Source organism: Mesoplodon densirostris, chromosome 4, assembly GCF_025265405.1.
Source record: "Mesoplodon densirostris isolate mMesDen1 chromosome 4, mMesDen1 primary haplotype, whole genome shotgun sequence".
Classification (NCBI taxonomy): domain Eukaryota; kingdom Metazoa; phylum Chordata; class Mammalia; order Artiodactyla; family Ziphiidae; genus Mesoplodon; species Mesoplodon densirostris.
In genome coordinates, this window is record NC_082664.1 from 133,575,266 (window position 1) to 133,594,579 (window position 19,314).

Consider the following 19,314-nt stretch of genomic DNA (forward strand, 5'->3'; position numbering starts at 1 on the left):
ACCCTTCCAACGACTATAGAACACTTCTGACATGAGTCTGTAAAACTGATCCAGACAGTTTGCCAAAGCTGCCAGTCTTAATTAATGACTTACCATAACCTCCAGTTTTATTAGGTCTATATTTCTAGTATATTGGTACATATATTAATGACTGGCCTGTGAATAAACTGACAGTTTTAAAATGACACAAGATAACTTGTTTTCTTATGGGGAATTCACGTGTGCCTTGAACTTAGAGTAAAATGATTATTAGTTCAGTAAATTATGACTCCAATGTTCTTATGATCACCTTAGCAATAGAAAAACTGTCTAGATTTTATTTCTTGATGAAATCCTACTTTGGACGAGTCTCTCTGGTTATTCTCATGCTCTAGGAAGTAGGACAGTTGCCGTCATGGTCATAAACTTTTCAAGCAGAAAAATATTCACTGGGAATCTGCTGGTTTCCTGTATTAGTAATATCCAAACATCCACAGTATTTTCCAATATCATAAAGAATGTGTTAAAATATAAATATATATTAAACAAAATTCTATTAAGCAAAATTAATTTGAATTCCCTTTAATTGTGAATAAAATGCATATAGAACATTTTATAGTGAGACAGGATATTAATAAAATAATGTGAATTTCATAACAACAACAAAAAGTAGTTGGATGGTCTACTGTCTAATTTGAAACAGTTTGCAGCGTTCCCCCAAAGAAGACACCACATGAGCCACGTTTTTTGTGCATGTATTACACAGGAAAAGTCTGGCTAAGATATGGTGGTAGAAACAAAAAGTGGTGAGTTACTGCTGAGTTACAATCTTTTCCAGCCCTTTCTTCCCAAATTCACTGTCTTTCTGAAAGGTGAACTTTGAAATTAATGTGACAACTCAAAGTGACAGTGAAAATAATATACAGAGCTGAAAGTTTTCATTTGAAATTAACCCAGACAGTCTGAACCAGACCTACAGTAAGTCAGTCAAATTTGTGGGAGTTACATTGTGTTTGAGGGTTACTCCCAAAGGCCTAGCATAATTCAAGGCTGATTTTCCCTTAGGGCTGACAAAGGATAGCTTGTATTTCTTGCCAGTTGGAGTGACGCCACCATGTGGCAATAGCATAAGCGCAGTTTACAAGTCCCTCAACCAGGCCACTGCAAAATGAGACACTTGACAGTTTTTTTTTTTCATTTAAGATTACATACATTGTTTAAAATTTTGTGCAGAGGAGAGAGTCAACTTATATTTTTATACTATATGATTTCAAATTAGTATATTTCAAATTCACATAAAAGGTGAAAGTGTTGTGTTTTTATATAGTCACATGCAGAGTGAGTGATTAAGAGGATGTACTTTTGGAGCTAGTTAGCCTGTACTCAACTCCCAGCTCTGCTACTTACTCTCTGAATCGTTTTGGGCAAATTACTCAACACTTCCAAGTCTCAGTTTTCTCATCTGTAAAATGGGGACAGTACTGGTACCTATCATAATGGATTGTTGTGAGGATGAAGTGAGTTACTGCAAATAAAATGCTTAGACCAGTGCCTGGCGCAGAGTAAGTCATCTAGAAGTTTTTTGTTATTGCTTTTCTATTAGTATTATTAAGCTTGAAGAGACTTTGATAAGTCATCTGATTCATCTTTCTAAATCCATTCAGGGTGCACCCTAAACCAACTCATGAGAGATCAACATCAGTGACCAAGCTAAGGGAACAGACCACAGCTACTTTTTTTTTAAATCATTTTATTTTACCTGATATCTCCAAAAATTATCATTTTGACTTGTTTTTTTGTTTCATTTTGTTTTTTTTTAATTGAAGTATAGTTGATTTAAAATGTATTAGTTTCAGGTGTGCAGCACAGTGATTCAGTTACACACAACACACATATATACACACATATATATGTGTGTGTGTGTGTGTGTACATATTTTACAGATTTTTTTCCCTTTTAGGTTATTACAGAATATTGAGTATAGTTCCCTGTGCTATACAGTAGGTCCTTGTTGGTTGTCTATTTTATGTATAGTAGTATGTATATATTAATCCCAACCTCCTAATTTATCCCTCCCCTACCCCTTTCCCCTTTGGTAACTATAAGTTTGTTTTCTATGTCTATGGGTCTGTTTCTGTTTTGTAAATAAGTTCATTTGTACCTTTTTTTTTAGATTCCACATATAAGCAATATCATACAATATTTGTCTTTGTCTGGCTTACTTCACTTAGTATGATAATCTCTAGGTCCACCCATGTTGCTGCAAATGGCATTATTTCATTCTTTTTTATGGCTGAGTAATATTCCATTGTGTGTGTGTGTGTGTGTGTGTGTATGTGTGTGTATACCACCTCTTCTTTATCCATTCATCCAGAAGCCACTTTTTACAAGTTAAAAGCCAGCGTCATACCTTGAGATGATTGTTTTAAAAGAAATCAAAATAACTTCAATGTCTTTGTGTCAGATTACATCACTTAAATGCTCAGTGACAAAAGACTGAGCTTCAGCATTTTAACTCTTCCTGTGAAATCTATTCTTCTAGAAAGACACCTCTCAAACTTTAATGTATATGCAAATAACCAGGGACTCTTGTTAAAGTGAAGATTCTGAGTCAGTAGGTCTGGATGGTTCCTGATATTGTTGCATTTCTTACAGGCTCCCAAATGATGCCAATACTGTTGGCCTACAGAGCACACGTTGAGTAGCAGCTCTCTAAATCACTAAAACTCATGTCCATTTCCACTTTATTATTATTTCCTCTGTCACTCAGCAAAACATGGTAAGTTAATTGCAAGGCAGAGCAAAGCCATAGGAATCAAGATAACACACCGTGTAGTCTTCACTTTCTCTAGACAACTTAAACTTCATCTTTTGCCATGGCAATGACTACAAATGTAAGGGAATGATAAGTGCCTAACAGAGCTAGGAAAAGTGTGGAAAGACCAAGTTTTATCACAGTTGAGTTGTACCATGCCAGAATTTCCAGAGAATAGGAAATAGTGTAAGTCACATTATGTAGAAAAGCCTCATATGTGACAAGCAGAAGGGGCAGTGCAAAACCCACAGAAGTATAAAATGGGGGTGCTATCATCCTGGAGACCTCACAGGGTGTGAGAATCACATGAAACGTCCTTAAAAGTGCTTTCTAAACTACTCAAAAGGAAGTGAAGGGTTTTATTGTTTGTAAAGCAATGCCCCAAATATCGTAACTGTAAAAAATTCTTTGGAAATTTGCATAAGCTTATCTACAATCAAATAGTTATGACTTAGGCAAACAAGATGCGCTTTTATTGTCAGAAATTAGAAAATTACAGATCAAGAAATGTGGTATCATAGAAAAGACCCCAGAAGTTGAGAGTTTCTTGGGGAACCTATTGTGAGGTTCTGACAGCATAAACTCTCACCAAATAAACAGTTTAAATAATTTCCAGAAGCTAAAAATATATCCTTAACAACATCTACATGCTTTTTTTAAACCAGATATATAAAACAGCTGCAATATTTTATAGTCAGTAAAATCACGTTTTAGTAAAAGAAGAAATTATAAGTATTTATGGAAAAAGCTAGAAAGATACACAATAAAATGTTGAGAAGTTAACTCCAATGGTGATTTTTTCTTTTTGCTTAACTGTACTTTGTCATATTCCATAATCAATGCATATTATTTTTGTAATATGGGGGGTGGGGGAACAGAACCAAATTTTACTTTAAAAAAACATGTCCTGAATGTGAATAAAGTATTTTAAAAGTTTACTGTTGAGCAACTGAAAACCTTATATAGTAAGACTACAGTTCATGATACACCTTCCTCCACTTACTGCTATTGGCCAAACTTTTGAAAATATAATTTGGTTCCTTTTTAAAAAAACAAATACCAATATCCAGAAAAGGACTTAAGGGTTCTAAGAATTTTCCCTGCTAATAATTAATTCCATGCGTTCTTTGGCTTCTAAATTACTCTGAGGAAAATCTGAAATAGAGAAAAACCCATTTCATTCATGTCTGCATTCTTGTGGCTCCTGTTTCCATTTCAAGTGCATGGGGGCCTTCGATATGGAATTTCTTAACTTTTTTGACTCTAGAAACATTTCCGAGGAGCACTGGCAAGAAAACTGCTTCAAATTGGAATCCTTCCACTCGGGTACAATCATGCAAACAGCCGGCAGAATTTATTTAACCTTCAGCCAACTGCTCAACCAACTTGAAATTATTGATAGCCCATCAGCAATGATCAAGATGGAGAGGCTAAATGAAGAGGTGCTTTTTTTTTTTTTTTTTTTTTTTTTTAACAAGAGAACCATTGAGCTGGTAACAGGACTTGAAATGCCGTGTCAGCTCAGCTCGCCTGGTCAGGGAGCTCAGCTGCTGGAGGGAAATAAAACTGTTCAGTTACAGACGCCCTCCAATCAGTCACAGGGGTAATGGTGTTTGGCTTCAGTCAGGTTGTATGTCAGCAAATATACATCTCTTAGACAGCCCCTAAGAGTGCCTTAAGATCATGCTTATTGTTTTTTTATAGATTGGGGTCAGATGCTGATAGATGGTGGTCATAGGCCACTGAAATAAATTTTACCATGTTCAGCAGGTAAAGTTAATCTCAATCTTGGAGAATGAAAGAGCCATTTTGATAGAATATTCATTCCATTGACAGTGATGGGACATTTTTCCCCTGTTAATGTCTGGTGTAGATCATGTGAAAGTAGATATCCTCGCCTCCCCACTCTTCCAGTCCCCACTGTGTGAAGTCTACCTGCAGAAAAAGAGACCTCAGGAACAATCTGAGAAGATTCCCTAAGATTGAACTTGAAAGAGGGAGTTTGGTTGAAGGAGCTCTCCAGGGGACTGAGCATACCATAGCTCTACCCGGCAGTGGTCAGAGTGACACAGGAATCAGAGAAAGAATTAAAGAGCCACTGGCTGTTACATTGAATTATTGATGCCCTATCTTTAGTCCAGAAAAGATTGGAAGCAGCATTAATGGGTCACTAAGTCATGGATGGGAAATCCATGGCATGAGGGCAGCCACTCTCTGCCAAGTCTGTCACACGTCAGCAATCAGACACAGTACCCTTCTGCCACGAAGCTCAGATGAAGCTCAGAACCTCAATCTAACATTACAGGCACTCAGATTAAAATGAGTTTGCCACCATCCCACTAAGTCTTTAAAATCTAGAAATCTGCCTTTAAACGTTCAAAGAAATACAACGAGTCCTCTAAAAGTTTCCCAAAGGACAATGAGAAGGTGGTTCCAGTATTAGAGCCCATTAGAAACAAAGAATATGATAGCGTCTGCGAGAGATTTTTTGAGGGAATGATCAATGGAGCCCAGCAGAAACAGGACACAGTGCTGTTCATTGGAGAAATGAGAAGACTTTTTCAAAGGATTGGATCTTCTTATCCCTGGTCCAAGAATCAGCGAGATTCATGGATCCGAGTCATGTGCCTACCAGAGCCTCTAAGAGCTATTCTTCGTTAGAAACTCTTAGAAGGTATGAAGGAGGGGAAGGGAAAGAAAAGTACTAGAAGAATGTTAACCTCAGAGTGACTGCATGCTTACGTTGTAGCAGATATAATTAAAGAAACCAACCCTTTGCCAGTGACTTCAGCCCTTGGAAGACCTGCGGTGGAACATGGGACTTTTCTCATCTCCCTGGCCTACTGCTTCATTTATCAGACTGGATTCCTCAGACAGTATGACTGAGAGCCTACTTGGGAATGAAAAAATAATTTCTCATTTTCTTAATTCAGGGAGAGTAGGTCTTTGTTTTATTAACTTGTTCACCTTCTTGTGTTCCACTTTCTTGAGGGCAGGGTGTTGCTCACGTATCTCAGTGTCCCAGGGGTAGCAAGTACCCAGTCCAGTAAAAACAGTGAATATATCATTCAGCACGTCCCTTTCAGAGTCTGCTCTCTGAATTTTTAGTGTAGTGTACCTTATGTAGGCCAATTTCTGCATGTAGGCCAAAGAAAGTATCTATACTAAGTTCATGTTCCCTAAAAAAACCAAGTGACTAGACTGTTCTAGAATTTGAAAAATCCGTTTTTGATATTTTGATTCACAATTCTGTAAGCACAGAAGAATTCACAATTATTCTGTAAACACATGGCTAAAAGAATAGGGATAATGAGTATTAGGATGTTAATTATAAACATTTTGTTAGGGAGAGGATTTGAAACTCTGGTTACAAAGGTTTAAGTTTTATGCAATACCAGACTCTGCCCCTCTAACAAACCTTGCTGGGTAAGATTTTCTATATATTAATTAAGTTAATATTATATCATTAATTGGTTTTAAGGCACTTTTTAAAAATAGGCCTCATTTCTCCTGTCCTTTCATACTGGGAGAAATATATAATAGATAGAAACCAACCTGGATTGCTCTGGTCTGAACTCAGATCATGTAGGACTTTAATCATTGAACAAACGAACCTTTAATAGTGGTTATACCACAGGGACGTGCTGATCAACAGCAAGGTCGTAAACCCTATTGTCGATATGAACTCTGAAATAGGATTGTGCTGTTATCCCTAGGATAACTTGTTCCATTGATCAATTTTTTGAATCAATAAGTGATAGTATATTTTGACTAGTAAGTCTAGACTTTAATCATTCAGAGGCTTTTTTGTTCTCCGAGGTCACCCCAACCAAAACTGTTAACCCATGTGAAAATTTTATTATCCTTTGGTGGTTTAGTTAGGTTTCTGGGATTAATTAATTAAAGCTCCATAGGGTCTTCTCGTCTTATCTTATTATTCCCACCTCTTCACAGGAAGGTCAGTCTCACTGACTGAAAGTAAGAATTCCCTGGCAGTCCAGTGGTTAGGACTCTATACACTCTCACTGCCGAGGACCTGGGTTCAATCCCTGGCTTGGGGTTCAGTCCCTGGTCAGGGAACTAGGATCCCACATACCGGGCAGTGAAGACCCCCCAAAAAATAAGAGACAGTAAAACCCTCATGTGCCCATTCATACAAGTCCTTATTTAGAGAACAAATGATTATGCTACCTCTGCACAGTCAGGATACAGTGGCTGTTTAACAGTTGTCACTGGGCAGGCAGTCCCTCTAATACTAGTTATGCTAGAGGTGATGTTTTTGGTAAACAGGTGGGGTTTATGTTTGCCAAGTTCCTTTTCCTTTTTTTAATCTTCCCTTGGGTGCATGCCTGTGTTGGGTTAATAGCATACTTAATAATTTAATGTTGAGTTGTGTTTATTTGCTGTTAACTAGCAGTATAATATCAGTTACTGATGTAAGTTTATGCAAGGAGAAATAGTTCTTGTTACTCATACTAACATAATTGCTTCTATTGGTTAATAGATTAGTCCAGTCCAACTAGGAGATGATTTGCTTATTGTTGATATTAAGATAAAGTTATTGCTGAGCTTGAATGCTTTCTTAGTTGGTGGCTACTTTTAAGCCAATATGGTGTTGTTTATTTTTACTCTCTAGATAAGGTTGTATCCATTTCTAAAAAGGTGTACCTTTTTTTAAAAATAAATTTACTTATTTATTTATTTTTGGCTGCATTGCCTCTTCGTTGCTGCACGCGGGGTTTCTCTAGTTGCGGTGAGTGGGGCTACTCTTCGTTGCGGTGTGGGGGCTCCTCATTGCAGTGGCTTCTCTTGCTGCAGAGCACAGGCTCCAGGCGCATGGGCCTCAGTAGTTGCAGCACGCGGTCTCAGTAGTTGTGACTCGTGGGCTCTAGAGTGCAGGCTCAGTAGTTGTGGTGCGTGGGCTTAGTTGCTCCGCGGCATGTGGGATCCTCCCAGACCAGGGCTCGAACCTGACTCCCCTGCACTGGCAGGCAGATTCTTTTTTTTTTTTTTTTTTTGCGGTTAGCGGGCCTCTCACTGCCGTGGCCCCTCCCGTCACGGAGCACAGGCTCCGGACGCGCAGGCTCAGCGGCCATGGCTCACGGGCCTAGCCGCTCCGCAGCATGTGGGATCTTCCCAGACCGGGGCAGGAACCCGTGTCCCCTGCATCGGTAGGCGGACTCTCAACCACTGCGCCACCAGGGAAGTCCCAAATGGTGTACCTTTTTAAATTAACATTTAAAAATACATTAAATTTTATAATATTTTTTGCTAATTTTTAAAGTTGAACTAAGATTCTTTTCTTGGACAACCAGCTGTCACCAGGCTCGTTAGGCTTGTCACCTCTGCTTATAAACCTTCACACTACTTTACTACATAGATGAGTTTGTTCTACAGACTGTTCATAAGTAACTCATCTGGTTTCAGGATATTTAGCATAAGTTCTTTTTGTTAAATGTTTACTAGTTAAATCATTATGCAAAAGGTAAAAGGGGTAAACTTTGCTTTTTATTACTTGTAATGCTTCTTTCATCATTCCCTTATGGTGCTTTCTCTATAGCGCCAAAGGTGGTTTTAAATTTCTATCTCCTATACTTTAAATGTTGAGTGAATGATTAATTTGCTTGTGTTAGTAAAATTTGTGGAGGTTTCGGCTAGATTTGTTCAAAGTATTCATAGATTATGAAATTCCCTAGGTGTAAATGAGGTGCTTTTATTTAAGCTATGCTTTGATTGATCCAAGCACACTTTCCAGTATGCTTACCTTGTTACGACTTGTCTCCTCTCATATAGTTGGTGTTTGTTAACAGGTTATAGAAAGTTGTTATAATACCTGAGGAGGGTGACGGACAGTGTGTGCATGCTTCATGGCCTTGTTCAACTAAGCACTCTATTCTTTTTTTTTTTTTTTTTTTCTTTTTGCGGTATGTGGGCCTCTCACTGTTGTGGCCTCTCCCGTTGCGGAGCACAGGCTCCGAACGCGCAGGCTCAGCAGCCATGGCTCACGAGCCCAGCCGCTCCGCGGCATGTGGGATCTTCCCGGACCGGGGCACGAACCCACATCCCCTGCATCGGCAGGCGGACTCTCAACCATTGCGCCACCAGGGAAGCCCCAGGTTTCCTATTAATTTGGGTCAATCGTATGACTGTGGTGGCTGGCATGAAATTTACCAACCCTACATAATATAACTTAGTGAAACTTTCGTTTATGGCTTAATTTTTATCACTGCTGTTTCCTGTCGGGGTGTGGTTAAGCAAGGCATTTTGAGCTACTACTGTTACTGTGCTTGATACCTGCTGCTTTTAATCTTAATGATTTAGAGGGCATTCTCACTGGGGTGCACACAGTTGCCTGTGTAATTTTATTACAAACTAATAGAAAGGTTATAGAGTTAATAAACTCATCTAGGTATTTTCAGGGCATTGCTTAAGGTTTTAAGCTCCATTAACAGGTTGTGTTTATATAGAAAAGTAATGTATATATAGTTTTGTGTGATTTATGTTAGATTTAGTGTTAAAATTTTAATAAAAATGGCTAATAGATCTAGGGAGATGTCTGTCTGTATAAGTGGTATATATCTAAGTAATTCATTGGTATAATTAGGGTTTATTTTCTAGGTCTGTCTTACTTTGAGCACTGAAATGTTCATGCTTTGTTGGATAGATTAATTAAATTTTATGTATGTATTTATATGTTTTTGTGTTGTATGGGGGGTTTGGCATGGCCTTATAAGCAAGTAGAGCATAGGATTTAAGTGGGACGTGAAGCGGGGTTTGAAGGATAGGGATAATAAAAATGTACTCTAGGACTTCCCTGGTGGTGCAGTGGTTGAGAGTCCGCCTGCCAATGCAGGGGACACGGGTTCGTGCCTTGGTCCAGGAAGATCCCACATGCCGCGGAACGGCTAGGCCCGTGAGCCATGGCCACTGAGCCTGCGCGCCCGGAGCCTGTGCTCAGCAGCGGGAGAGGCCACAACAGTGAGAGGCCCGCGTACCGCCAAAAAAAAAAAAAAAATGTACTCTATGATGTTCTAATAAGAAAAATGTACTACAGGATATAAAGGAAAATTCTGTTCTGAATTAGTCTCAACTATAGACTTTTTTTAAATGCCCTTTAAAAGTTTTTTTTAAATAATGAAAATTAATCCTTAATGAAGTCCTGCCAAACAGAGGTCCTAGAGGGCCTTCTTTTGATGAATAAATTAAGGATTTTTAATTCACTAATTTAATGGTTTCCTTGCCACTTCTGAAGGAAGGACTTGGCATCTAATGCAACCTTATATAACCTGTAGTGCTCAGCAAGTGGCTTGAACAAATCTGACATTCGGGAAGTAGCTACTAAATAGATGCTTGTAAGGGGTTTGAGAACCATTTGCTCTCTTGAGTAAATATTTCTTCCATGTTTTTCATTTTATGAGGTAATTGCCACTTTTTTTAGCCACTGCAGAGTTCAGTTTTAGTCCAACCCATGAAAGAGTGATTATAAATTCCAGATAAGTGGGATCCAACTTCACACAGTTTTACCCAACTTGAAAATGTGGCACTATGGGACTTCCCTGGCGGACCAGTGGTTAAGACTCCACGCTTCCAACACAGGGGGACATGGGTTCCATCCCTGGTCTGGGAGCTAGTATCCCACATGCTGCATGGGGCGGCTAAAAATATATATATTTATATTTAATAAAATAAAAGGTGGCACTATAAATTGAGAGCCTTAAAAATATGTTTACCTTTCACCCAGTAATTTCTCTTTTAGAAATAGTAAATAATAATGGATTATATAAAGATTCAGATAAAAGAATATTCATTACTGGGAAGCAACCTAAATGGTCAAGTATACCTTTAGTGGAATAACATTTAGCCTTTAAAAATGGCCTTGTAGATAATTATTTAGTGACTTGGAAAGATAATAATATATTAAGATTTTTTTAAGATAAGGCTCAAGTCGACCCACCAGAGGTTGGCAGACTGAGCGATGGATTAAGAGAACAAGGTTTCTCACTGTCAGAAAAGAGAGTTACAAATATGAAAAGAGGGAAGATTAGAATTACCTCTGCAGTATTGGACTGGAATTGGTGATATTGTGAATTTATGGCTTTCAGTATGCATAAACATAAAACCAAATATAAATGTAAATGTATATGTATTATACATAATGTATCTTTCCCTGAGTGTCTGGGAGTATCAACATCCCAGTAGCAATAAGCACACCACTTCCTAAGTCTTAAAAGACCTCTGCATTAAAAAGAACCTCCACGAAAAAGAAGCAGGGCTTCTTGGAGAAATGGCTGATTTCAGGGCTAGAGCAGGGAAGTACACAATATGCCTGGAACATCTTGTACCAGAAAGTAAGGCAGTGCTCAAAAAACAGTATGGGGCCTCCCTGGTGGCGCAGTGGTTGAGAGTCCGCCTGCCGATGCAGGGGATACGGGTTCGTGCCCCGGTCTGGGAGGATCCCATATGCCGTGGAGCGGCTGGGCCCGTGAGCCATGGCCGCTGGGCCTGCGCGTCCGGAGCCTGTGCTCCGCAATGGGAGAGGCCACAACAGTGAGAGGCCCGCGTACCGCAAAAAAAAAAAACAAAAAAAACAGTATGGACATGTCACTAGGACGTGGAAGCTAGCTTTCAGGGATTCCCATTGGCTAAATATGGGACAATTTCATGGTCAGAATAATTAATGGAAGTAATAGAAATAGATAGTAATAGGAAGCAATAGAAATCCATGGATCCACACTGATATAAATGAATGAAGAAAAATCTCTTCTTTATAATAGAATGTCAACTAACAAGTGTAGAAGAAATAATGGATTTAGAAAATCACCATTTGGTAGCTATCATAGTAATAATAAATTTAGTTAAGAAACATCAAGAAATGCTAAAACTAGTGGAAGAGATTTGGTTGGAAAATGGGATATATATATCATCTCGGAGTATCTCCATGCAAAATATTTACTACTTACAAAGGAAAAACAAGTAATTTTATAGGGAAAAACCTGCCATACATTACCAGTGACAAAAGTTAACATCAAAAGTTAACAAAAGTAGTGGAGAAATCAAATAGTATGCCATCTTATAAAACGCAGCAAGAGAGCACAACTTTCCTTTGTGATATTCCTGCCAAAGATGCATAAACTGAATCTAATCATGGGGAGACATCAGACAAAACCAAATAGAGGGACAGTTGACAAAACAACTAACCTGTAATCTTCACATATGTCAAGGTCATAAAAGTCAAGTTAGGACTGAGGAACTGTCCCACAATGAAGGATATTAAAAAGACTTGATAGTTAAGAGCAATGTCTATTTCTGGATTAGATCCTTTTGTATAAAGAACATTTATTCATACAGTTGCTAAAACTTGAATAGGATCTTTGGATGGTGGGTTTAGGGAGTTCTTTGTATTGCACTTTCAAAATTTTGTAAGTTTGAAATCATTTCAAACTAAAAAATCAGGATATAATACAATATGTAAGCTATAATATCCCATTTTTTAGAAGCTGTACAGCATAGTATACATGACACAAAGAGAGGTCAAAGAATATATATCAAAACCTTGTAATCTCTGAGTAATGGGACTATGTTTATTTATATGTTTATTTTTATCTGTTTTTTATCTGTATTTTATAATTGTTAAAAATGAATATAATCCTTGCAATGCAAAAAATTTTTTTTTTTTTTTTTTTTTTTTTTTTTTTTTTTTTTTTTTTTGGTACGCGGACCTCTCACTGTTGTGGCCTCTCCCGTTGTGGAGCACAGGCTCTGGACGCACAGCTCCGCGGCCATGGCTCACGGGCCCAGCCGCTCCGCGGCATGTGGGATCTTCCCGGACCGGGGCACGAACCTGCGTCCCCTGCATCGGCAGGCGGACTCTCAACCACTGCGCCACCAGGGAAGCCCAATTTTTGTTTTTTAATGTGTATTTGTGCACTTTGGTAATTTTCAGCCTTAAACTGGTAAGATTATATTATAAAGCATAATTGCTTCATTTATAATTCAGTTAGCTTCCACAATATATAGTTTTGTACTTCCAAGTCACTGCAAGATTACATTTTACTTCTAAAATGTGGAAAATAGTCATATTTGGGAAATGCTCTTTATCTTTTCTGTTTAATACATTACCTGTTGCTCATTGATCATATTCCTGAAAAATAGTCTACTATAATTGAATCACTTACTTTCTAACTTCTACAATAGAACTTTTAAAATAGATTAGTCTTAGATCAGATTTAGAATAGTCTTCTAAAGACTATTTATCTGGATATAAAAAAATATTAAAATATGGTCTTTTGCTATTGCAAGTTTCAACATCTTTTTATTGCTTTTCTTATTAATCCATTCAAAATCATGTTACAATTATAAATTTCATTGTAAGGAATAATGAGAAAAATTAATAAGACTGAAATAATTAGTAATGTTGCCAGAGTACACAATATCTCTTGTCTAGCAAACTCTTACTAAAAGAATTTGAGATTCATGTTGAATTGTATTCATTGAAATGAAATGTGTTCAACATTCTTATCATTTGCAAAGGCAAAGCCCTTAGTAGCATGGGCCTGAGATCACAGAACAAGAGCCTTGCAAGTATCTAAAAAAATGAGATTCTTCATCAGATTTTGAGTAAATTTGCAGTTATGGTCATTGTGCACTTAAAGTATAGAACACAACACTGAAAATGTACACTAAATTCACCTTTTTGCATGAAAGCTTGAAAGAAACATCTCCTGGGTCAGTTTAGGTGAAAAGAATATAAATAGTGGGGCTCTACAAACCCTGGACATACACACGTATCTCCAATTAACTGAAACAAAATTCGCAGCATGCTTTGAGTGGAGAGGATATTCTTTAATCATGTCATTGTATTTTGGCAGGTAATTTTAACTACATAAATCAGAAATTTTAACAGCAGAACCGAATCAGAGACATACAATTCTCTATATCAATTTTAACACCCTCTCACTGGGCAGGTGTCTACAGCACACTCTACCTTACTTACCAGATCTGTAAAACAGAATCAATATTACCTTGTGCAGTGGGAGAACCAACTGAACTTGGCTTGTAAAAATTAAGCTGTATAATATACATAATCTCATTACCTGCTAACACCTCTACTACACTGTAGCTATTCCTCAAGCCAAAGTCTCAATCAGAGAAAGATGGTAGGTGAATGAAATTGGTCTTACAAATACCCAGGACAATAACAAGATAGTTAATGTAAAGATTATGTTTAAAAATAGGATTATTTTAGCTGCAAGCATAGAAAACCTAACTGAAAGTGGCTTAAATAAAAGATCAGTTACCATTTCACATAAAACGTGTCTAAAGGTAGAGGCTGCAGGGAGGCTACAGGGAAGGTTAATTCAGTCCCTCAACAGTGACATCCATGACTCAGGCTCTTTCCGTCTTAATGCTCAGTTCTCTTCCATGTGTTGTCTGTCATCCTCACACTCATTCCCTCATTGTAGCAAGGTGGCTGCTGCTACTCCAGACATCAAGTTAGTAACCATGTTCAAAGGCAGAAAGGGTAATGTTTCTCTTTTTATCAGGGAGGAAAACTTCACAGAACTTCACCAGCAGACCTCCCCTCAGGTCCACTGGCCAAGACTTCCTGGGTCCCATGCCAATGCCCTAGCTGCAGGAAAGCTGGGAAACTACCTTTCTGACACTTAAGCCTCTGAAATGAGAATCAGCTCTGCCAGCAAGAAATAGGGGAAGATGGAAGGGCCATTGGGTAGGCAGCCAATAGTGTCTACTATACTATGTGCCTTCTGGTCAGAGTTTTGCTTTTTCTTTTCTTTACTTTAAAAAAACTTTTTATAAAACTTCAGGAAAGCTTTAAGTACACCTGTCAGATGTATTCATATGCTTTTGAATATGGTGCATTTACTAGCCCTTGTTTCTATTTAACTTTGCACGTATGAGGAGGATGTTTGTTAGTGGTCTCCTGTGTTTTCATTGGGCTGAATATACATAGCCATATTCCAGCACCTCTGTGCTGATAACGTCCTAAATTTACACCTGGGGTCCTATCCTTTCATGATAAAAATTAGCATTTGTATAACGCTTTGTAATTGGAAAAACTTCCTATTCATATGTTTTATCTTTCAAACCTTACTATCCATATAAAGGCTGTGTCCATTTATTTTAAATGAGCCAGGACAATAGGGAAGCTCTAGACCTGGCACTCCAGATCTGGGCTAGGTGAAAGCCAGAGACCGGACACTTGAGTTTCAGCGTCTGGAAACATTGTCAACAAACAGCTGGGCTCCAGCCACTGGCCTAGAGCTCAGAACAGAGCTCCCGTCTCAGGGGAGGAAGACCAAGGACAAGATGAGACTTTAGTCTGAAGGGAAACATCTTTAATAGGAGGTTAGCAGATGAGGATTTGGGAATCAGGACCAAGGTAGAAATCTACAAATAAGACCTAACACTCAGGAGTATACAGAAAAATGCAGCAAGTTCTCAATAAATTTTGATGAAGGAATGAATAAATGAGATAGCAGACTTGTAGCAGAGGTGATTTAATACTGCTTAAATAGTCACATCCATTATTAGTATTTACTTTAAATTACATATGTATGTATATGTGTGTAAATATATAGATATATATTGGGTTGGCCAAAAGGTTCATTCTGTTTTTTCCGTAAGATGGCTCTAGTAGCGCTTAGTTGTCTTTAACTTCATTCGAAACAATTTTGTTAGATTGTACTGTGACAGCTGTCACATCAGCATGCATTTAAAAAAAAACTTATCAAAATTGGTGAATTTTTGTGTAGCCATTTTAATATTGAAGATGGAAGAAAAAAAGCAACATTTTCAGCATATTATGCTTTATTATTTCAAGAAAGGTAAAAATGCAACTGAAACACAAAAAAAAGATTTGTGCAGTGTATGGAGAAGGTGTTGTGACTGATCGAATGTGTCAGAAGTGGTTTGTGGGCGTCCCTGGTGGTGCAGTGGTTGAGAGTCCGCCTGCCGATGCAGGGGACACGGGCTTGTGCCCCGGTCCGGGAAGATCCCACGTGCCGTGGAGCAGCTGGGCCCGTGAGCCATGGCCGCCGAGCCTGCGCGTCCGGAGCCTGTGCTCCGCAACGGGAGAGGCCACAACAGTGAGAGGCCCACGTACCGCAAAAAAAAAAAAAAAAAAAAAGTGGTTTGTGCAGTTTTGTGCTGGAGATTTCTCGCTGGATGATGCTCCATGGTCAGGTAGACCTGTTGAAGTTGATAGCGATCAAATCAAGACATTAATTGAGAACAATCAACGTTATTCCACACGGGAGATAGCAGACTCAAAATATCCAAATCAAGCATTGAAAATCATTTGCACCAGCTTGGTTATGTTATTAATGGCTTTGATGTTTGGTTTCCACATAAGTTAAGCGGGAATAAAAACCTTCTTGACCGTGTTTCCACATGTGATCCTCTACTGAAAAGTAACAAAAACCTTCCAATTTTAAAACAATGGATACTGTACCATAATGTGGAATGGAAGAGATCGTGGGGCAAGTGAAATGAACCACCACCAACGACACCAAAGGCTGGGCTTCATCCAAAGAAGGTGATGTTGTGTATATGGTGGGATTGGAAGGGAGTCCTCTGTTACGAGCTCTTTCCAGAAAACCAAACAATTAATTCCAACAAGTATGGCTCCCAATTAGACCAACTGAAAGCAGCACTCGATGAAAAGCGTCTAGAATTAGCAGAAAACTCATAATCTTCCATCAGGATAACACAAGACTGCATGTTTCTTTGACGACCAGGCAAAAACTGTTACAGCTTGACTGGGAAGTTCTCATTCATCCGCTGTATTCACCAGACATTGCACCTTCGGATTTCCATTTATTTTGGTCTTTACAAAATTCTCTTAATGGAAAAAATTTCAATTCCCTGGAAGACTGTAAAAGACGCCTGGAACAGTTCTTTGCTCAAAAAGATAAAAGTTTTGGGAGATAGAATTATGAAGTTGCATGAAAAGTGGCAGAAGGTAGTGGAACAAAATGGTGAATACGTTGTTCAATAAAGTTCTTGGTGAAAATGAAAAATGTGTCTTTTATTTTTATTTAAATATCCAAAGGAAATTTTTGGCCAACCCAATACATATACATATACATGTGTGTGTGTGTGTGTGTGTGTAGTATAGGTGTGGGGGGTGTATATATATTCCATAGCTTCATCCACTTCCTTCCTTCCAATTTTTTATTAAAACTACCCAATCATAACCTCCTTGAGGACAGTATCCATGTCTTTACTCCTTTGTATCCTACAAAGCACTTACCACACACATTGTACATATACATACTCAGTTATTATTTATTATTGAGGAAAAATCTTATCAGCCAGTAAAAGAGCAATGTGGAGATATGGAAAAAACACGTTTGAATTCTGGCTCCAGTGTTTAATAACTGTGTGTCCTTGAGTGAGTCGCTTCTCTGAGCCCTGCTGTGTGTGAAATGGTGATGTGGTTGGAAACAGCCTATGGGTGTGTATACTCTTTGCCCCAGTTACTACGGTCTAAGAATGTATCCTACAGGTTGTCATCTCAGAAAAAGAGGTAGACCGTAAACAAAGAAATGCATTTATCTGGGGTCTTAGAATTGCAATTTGGAAGCACAGATTCTGACAGCAACCAGAATAATGAAATGTCCTGTCTGGGGAGCAAAAAGTAGGGGTCTTAAAAGGAAAATAGAGAAGTACATTTAGTTTACATAAGTTGTTTGCCAAGAACTATGATTGGATGGCATATATATATATATTATATATATATATATATATTTTTTTTTTTTCCTGTAAGAATTTATTGGCTTGTCAAGGATGTTTCAGTAGAGGCACATTTCTACGCAGTTCTCAGGGATTACTTTCTCAGCAAATAGCTTCTTTTTTTTTTTTTTAAGTCAGCAGAGTCAGGTCAGCACAGTTCCCAGTTTAACAAGATGGAGTTCTAAGGTACAAAATGAAGTTACTGCTGACAACTCTTTCCAGAAGGTAAACTTGCGTTATTAAGAAATAGTATATTTACAGGTTTATTCATTGTAGCATTGTTTGTAATCACAAAAGATTTTAAGTAACCTAAATGCCCATCAATAAAGCACTGATTGGGACTTCCCTAGTGGAGCAGTGGTTAAGAATCCGCTTGCCAATGCAGGGGACATGGGTTTGATCTCTGATCTGGGAAGATCCCACATGCCATGGAGCAACTAAGCCCATGTGCCACAACTACTGAAGCCCACACACCTAGAGCCCGTGCTCCACAACAAGAGAAGCCAATGCAGTGAGAAGTCTGCACACCACAACAAAGAGTAGCCCACACTCAATGCAACTATAGAAAGCCCATGTGCAGCAACAAAGACCCAACGCAACCAAAAATAAAATAAATAAATAAATTTTAAAAAATAAAAATAAAGAACTGATTGAATAAATTACAGCACATGCATACAATGACATCATAAAAAAGGATTGGGGAAGCTCTTTTTGTATGGCTATGGAACAATCTCTAAGATATATCATTAAATGTACATTTGTGTGTATAGCATACTACCATTTATCTTTAAAAGGGTAGGGAAAGAATGTATTCATTTACATATATATGCATAAGTTAGCTCTAAAGAAACAGATAACATTACATACGTGTGAAGTGAAATATCACAAGAAACTGCTAACATTAGTTGCCTGTGGGAAAGGTAGCTGAGAGGCTGAGGGACAAAGGTGGCAGGGGAGAGTTTTCACATTATACTCTCTTGGACTTTAAAATTTTTTAAACTTGTGAATATATTTTTTATTTAAAAAGAGATAATATAATTTAAACTTAAGACATTAAAAATAAAGAAATAATGTTGTAAAATACCTAGCATGTGGCTGACATTTAGATATCAGCCTCTGATAGGCAAGTTATCTATCACTGCTATGAGTAGTGATGTAAGTCTACTCACTTTTCTCTCCAAACATTAACCTTGTTCCTTCTGGTGGTGATACCAATGAGTTGCACTAAGCGGGACAATAAAAGTTGGAACATCAAATTCATGAGTAAATGAGAAATGGATTGGATAGCTACCTTCATTTTCCCTAACCACTCCAGTCCATGCATTTTCAAGGTAGCTCTCAACTTAGGGAGTCTGGCACCTGAGAGCTTCCCCAAGGTACATGAAGAGTTAAGAATATATGTGATGTGCTCGCTTTGGTGGCACAAATACTAAAATTGGAATGATACAGAGAAGATTAGCATGGCCCCTGCACAAGAATGACATGCAAATTCATGAAGCGTTCCATATTTAAAAAAAAAAAAAGAATATATGTGATCACAGTGGCCAGCACATGTAGCTCAGTTTACACATACCTGTGGATGCATCTTATAAAACTTTGGGATGTTACCAAAACTCAGGTCTGGCTGTTCACTGCTCAAAAACCAATACTCAAGAGGCAGGTGTTGGTAGAAAGGAAAGTTTGCTTTATTTATGAGGCTGGCAACTGGGAGAGAATGCGGACTTATGTCCAAAGACCAATTCCCCTCTGCCGGCCAGTGGGCAAGA

At 38.2% G+C, this 19,314-nt stretch overlaps 1 non-coding gene across 1 annotated transcript; it reads left to right on the top strand.

Moving 5' to 3' along the window:
* Window positions 1–18,953: 18,953 nt before the first annotated feature.
* LOC132490061 (U6 spliceosomal RNA) lies at window positions 18,954–19,060 on the top strand. The gene has a single exon (XR_009532424.1). It is a non-coding gene; the product is annotated as a U6 spliceosomal RNA (small nuclear RNA).
* The last annotated feature ends 254 nt before the right edge of the window (window positions 19,061–19,314 follow it).